Here is a 5,941-nt window from a genome sequence, read left to right as displayed (position 1 = left end):
ATATATATATATATATATATATTTTTTTTTTTTCGAAGGAAAACGGTAAATTCCTAGAATGTTGAACATGTTTAATCAAATGTAAATTAATGATAATAATGAATCTTGGCGTAATATATCGTCTTGTTTTTGCAAGTGATTCTAATTGACTGCGTATGAATTGTACCAATGAAAATTTTCCACGCTTTCTATGATTTGCATGTGCATCCCACATGCGTCCTATATGTAAAGTGAACATATCTTGATGAACATCCATTAAGTAATAATAATTGCGGAATATTGAAGGAGGATGGCATAATATTTACACATTGCTTTCTATTTATAATATTCGCAATAATAACTATGTTAAAAAATGATAATTATATGTATTTAGAAAAGTTTATACGAGTTTTCGCATATTTAACGAAATGTCATCAAGATTTATCAATGATGACATAAAAATCAAAGAGAATTAGATCCTCTTTGATAAAAATCATAAATATTCATCAACAATATATCGATGTTGATGGAATGCTGTGACAATATGTGATATTTGTTGCATGTTGTGCGTAAACAGTTACAGCTGCATGTACCGGTGTTAATGCAGTCTTTTTCACGTTTTCTGAGATTTGCATGCCTACTGGCCTGTAAAATCGCCGTACGGCCATGTCCCAGTAATATACAAAAAATAAAACTCACCAGTGTGATAATATTACTCGATTGTAGCACGGGAGTTCCAGTTGCGCATAAATGAAATCGCTGCAAGATAAATTGATGTAAAGAAAAGGTTGGAATGCACGCGGATTAAAAATACAGATATTATCATTTCGGCGAGATTAATTTTTTTTACAATAATTATATAGTTAGTTTACAAGAATTATATGTTAAAAAAAGGGATTTTACATCGATTTTTGCATTATTTATGGACCGATTTTGCCAATATCTTAATAATTATTGTGATTAGTTACACACTACAACACTCTCACAGACAATATTATAATTTACATATAGAAGAATAAAAGAGAAGCAGAGAGAAGCATTGATAGTTAATAACATTTACGAGAACGTAGCATTTGAATAGAGCGACATTAAAAAAAAATAATTTTTAACACTATTTTCGTTTTGAGCTATTTTTAATTGATCATTAATTTATTGAATGCGTAGAAGAAACAGAAGTAAAGGAGTGATAGAAACAGATGACAATCGAGACATTCTTCCGAAATTACGTTTTCTCGAATGCGCACATGCAATTCGTGCATGTGCATCCAAACATAATTACGGCTCGTGCTGCGTTCCCGGGACCGAGTTTTCAGATACGCCGTGACTTTGATAAATCTCTATTCCATAAAAGACATAATGCGGCATACGAGGTAATGCCTCGGTATGATTATAATGTATCTATATATATATATTATATATATCTCTGAGAAATAGAAATAAAATTCAAAAACTCTTTTCTAGAGACAGAAATAAAATTATTTGCTATCTTTTAGAATGAATTGAACTTATCTAGACTTTGGAGAATTTATTTAAATAAACTCGTTTATTGCAATTCGACGTTTGTGAGCTTATTTTTCTCTATTTCCCAGATAATTATCGAATTACGTTCTGTTAAATAAAAATGTAAACGCGTAATAGAAGAAAAGAAGCATTTTTTTGAGATTAATCGTGTCGGCCTTTAATTTGTAGGCTTTCGACAACGTCGCGTCGTATAATGCTGCGCCATACTGTGTCTCATATCTGTCGGGTTTTCTATTCAGTACCAATACCGCGGAAAATACGGAATTTATACCTTCGTTAACGGAATCCGTGTACGGTGGATATAAAGTGCATCGTAAAATGTGCATCATCTTGATTTATCATCACGCTCCTGCTCGCGCACACGAGCAACAAAATACTTGCTCGCATTCCCTTCCGTCGCCAGTGCGTGGAACATCTCGAGCATGTTCAAGGTTGTTAACCCATTGGTATGGGCGAAAATTATGGTTTAGAGTTTTCCGCTTTGTACATGAAAAGAGTTGGTGCAAATGAGTAAAAACATAACATTGCGTGAAAGATCTTATGAGTTATCAAGATATTTTATTTTCAACGATGAGAGAGAGAGAGAGAGAGAGAGAGAGAGAGAGAGGGGCGATGAAATTTGAATCGATTAATATATTTGTCTGCTCGTACAATAACGATTGAATGAAAAATTTAATAGTTCCAAGGTTAAATCGCAGATATCAAATATATTTAAGGCTTCGAATACACGATATCACGATGCATTCCATGATTAAATGAAACTCACTGCTCACTCACACAGGATAAATTGATGTAAAGAAAAGGTTGGAATTAAAAATAAAGATACTATATAATTTCGGCGAGATTAATTTTTTCACAATAATTATATAAATATGTTAAAAAATGGACTTACATTGATTTTTGCATATTTATGAACTGATTTTGTCAATATCTTAATAATTATTTTTCTGTAGATAGGATGTGTTCGTAAATCATTATGTTTGAGACTTGTCGCAAAGTGCATTTACGATGTCGTAATATAGTACATTAATTATTAATAATATACTGCCCTTTATTTTTTTTCCATAATTTAAATATTTAACGAGTGTAAGTGTATCTCTTCCGCGATATAAAATTGTATGTGTTCTCAATGAGAACTTTAATATAAAACGTTTTTTTTTTTTCACATATTATCATTCCGCACTAATACAAAATTTGCATACTCCAATTTTTATAAAATTTTACAAAGTGATAAGTATCTTAAATGTTTATTTCTCGAGATTGGAAGAACTATTAAATCCAATTTTAACGCAATGAAATGCTTATTTGGAAGTTGGAGGTATGAAAAGTATTTTATAACTAAGATACTAGAAGAAAATATATGATATTTATTTTATATATTAGGTATATTAGGTATATATTGTATGTAAAGTCGAGGAAAATCTAGAATTCAGAGCGCCGATGAAGAATTCCCGATATTGCAGGATTGAAACGCATTAATAACTTGAGTCTCTTGGAGAGGCATATACCGAAGCCCACTCACCTTCTTTCCTTTTCCCTTCCCTTTTTGCCATGACTGCTATGTGTTAGGCCTCCGTCGAGATCCGTAGGCTAGCATTAGAACTGCGTTGCAAACAGGAATTCTTTCACGTCGAGTCGTAGTTACCTTCGGTGCGTGAGAACTCGCTGGCGAAATAGTTATATTTAATGTTTTATACACGATCCATAATTTTATTGTGCGTTTCCTTATTTTTACAATTCGTGTTCCGCTAGATTAATGTCACTCTTTTTTTAAACTTAAACTTGAAATAAGGAAGTACCTTAAAATATATGATTAAATATATAAAAATATATATAGTATATGGATCACAATAGGATGGAATTTTTAATCTTGAGAAAAATCACTTAAAAAAATCTTACAATTAGTGAAGAAAATTTAAAAAATTTAAATAAACGGTGTGTTATATTAAACCTTCGCGCTAAGGATAAGTTGGCACTAAATTGACCGAAGAATCTATAGAAAGGAAGTGCAATATATAGCATGTAATGTAGGAAACGATTGTACAAAATTTGAGGCTCTTTATACGTAATTATTAATATTATAGCCGAACCGAACGAACATGCCAATTTTTTCTCATTAATGCCACTAAATGTCAGACAACCGCAGTCAAGATAGTATAATTTAAGAAAAATACTTTTTTTTTTTGTTAAATGGAAACATAATTTACATTCCTTGCCTTGATATACGATGACGAACCTAAATGCTATCATCAGATCAATTTCGTATCGTTATAGTTACGCAATACTATCAATTTATGCGCGATATAATTCTGTGACCTAAATTCGCTGACACGTAAAATCATATATACTGTTAATGAAATGACAAAGTAGATCAGCTACTAAAAGTGACATCCATTTTTCTCTCTCTTTTTCTTTCTTATCTCGTTAAAAAAAATGTATAAAATGTGATAATTTATCTTGATTCGCCGGGTGTTAAATCGAATAGTATATAGAATAATCAATCCGAAATTCAAAATACTCGAAATAATCAAAATGCGTAAGCGCGTTTTATATCTTTTTTCTGATTATAAATCTATATCTATATTTATCTCTATTTACGTGTGTTTACGTTTTTATGTACACTTTATATACGTTTATCTTTTTTTATATCAATATTAAAATCTAAATTATGTAATATATCTATATAATATAATTTATATATAAACTGGAGACTGTTCATCATAAATCTATTAATTAATTAATATTAAATAATATTAATTTATATATTATTCATTATTTGTATAAAACATTTTTAATAATTTTTAACGTAATTGTTTTTTTTTTTAATTATACTTTACGTAATTACACTGCCGTTATTTGATGTAGAGAATAGCCTAGTCCATATTAAGCACTACTTATATTTGTCATTATACAAAATGACAACCGATTAACATGCTTGTCGTACAACAATGCTTTCTTTGCGTTCTCACGGTATCTTATTCCATTGTAAATTGCAAAATTGCCTCTAAACTACCTACTGACGTCAGTGAAAGCGAATCGAAATTACTTATTGTTTAACAAGAGGAGGAATCTCCTTATTATTAATTCCTACATGCCGAATGGATTTATATTTAGCGGCCGATTTAGCTGAATCGATTTGACGAATCATTAGAATCGCGAGCGAGAATTTCTAAGCGAAATGCCTGACTGCTCGTACAGTTGTTCGCACTTTCGAAAGTATAAACAGGGGGAGGGGGGAGGGAAGGGCGCAGTCAACTAAATAATTAAACACACACTGTAATTAATTACAATGTAATGAGTCGAGAAATATTTATCCTCCAATAGAGACAAAGATCCAAGTAACAGAAAAATTTGAAGAAAAAAATTTTGATAGATTTCTCGTTGTTCTTAAAATATTACCACTTGTGTAAAATATTGTTGCGACATGTAAACACAACTGTTCATACATATAAGTCACAATTGTTGATATTTGATTTCAATTTGTTTGATTGTAATTAGATTACTTCTATTTGCCTCCTATATCTGCAATATCTCTGCAATTTATTTTTCAAGAAACTTCGGAAGTTTTATACGCCTCGTATTTGTAATAATATTTGTGACTCTGGAGATTTCCTTGTATATGAAGTGAGTTGCTGCATAATCGCAGGAAACGCATAATTTTTTCACCAATGAGTATGTATTTACGTAAACTCGTTAATATTTTTAGCATTACGAAAGAATCAACGATCAATCGTTACGCAAACTGTGACAATTCACAGTTACTGAATGTATTTACGGAACTCATTCAAGAAATATTTACACCCCCTACGTAATATCACAAGACTTGCATTGCGTATTGAATAGAATAGCGTGCAAGAAACCTTGATTTAGGACCGATGCGATCTATGATAAAAGACATAATTATTATACAATATTTTGCATGCATTGTTATTATATACATACTTATGTCGTAATTAATTAAAATTTATGGATTTATTTGTATATTGATTTGTATATTACTCACATTCTTCTCTGAATTTATCGAGTATTTTTTAAGTTACTTACACGCGGTTGCACGTTAACATTAGAGGAGAATGATCTTGAGGAATTTCTCTTGGAACAAATTCACATTCTTCGCATATAGTTATGTAAAAATTAATCGTCGTCTCAGTTTCTCTTCTATCAATGATCCATTGATGAGCGTGTATATTCTGTGATGCATAAATTTACACGTGACGAATCTTTCCGCTAGAAAATAAAAAAGAAAAATATTGCTACAATACCGTTTTACGTTTAAAATTATTTGTGCCATATGCAAAATTTCAGCGAGTTGTCTCCTTCCTTGCAGCTCAAACTACATTTACAGCAATTATTTTCGTTTTAATTAGATTTTTATGAATATTTTAATACTCGTATACAAAAAATAATTACAAAAATATTTAATAAAGTAATTAATAAAAAT

The 5,941-nt window shown here is 30.5% G+C and overlaps 1 protein-coding gene across 3 annotated transcripts in view; it reads left to right on the top strand.

Annotated features, from left to right (window-relative positions):
* The window catches only part of LOC108693451 (epidermal growth factor receptor kinase substrate 8-like), a 21,611-nt gene that overhangs the window by 5,672 nt on the left and 9,998 nt on the right, over nucleotides 1-5,941 (top strand). The window lies entirely within an intron of this gene.

This window comes from Atta colombica, unplaced genomic scaffold, assembly GCF_001594045.1.
Source record: "Atta colombica isolate Treedump-2 unplaced genomic scaffold, Acol1.0 scaffold109, whole genome shotgun sequence".
Taxonomy (NCBI): domain Eukaryota; kingdom Metazoa; phylum Arthropoda; class Insecta; order Hymenoptera; family Formicidae; genus Atta; species Atta colombica.
Note: the sequence above shows the minus strand (reverse complement) of the source record. Positions and strands in the feature narration are given on the sequence as shown.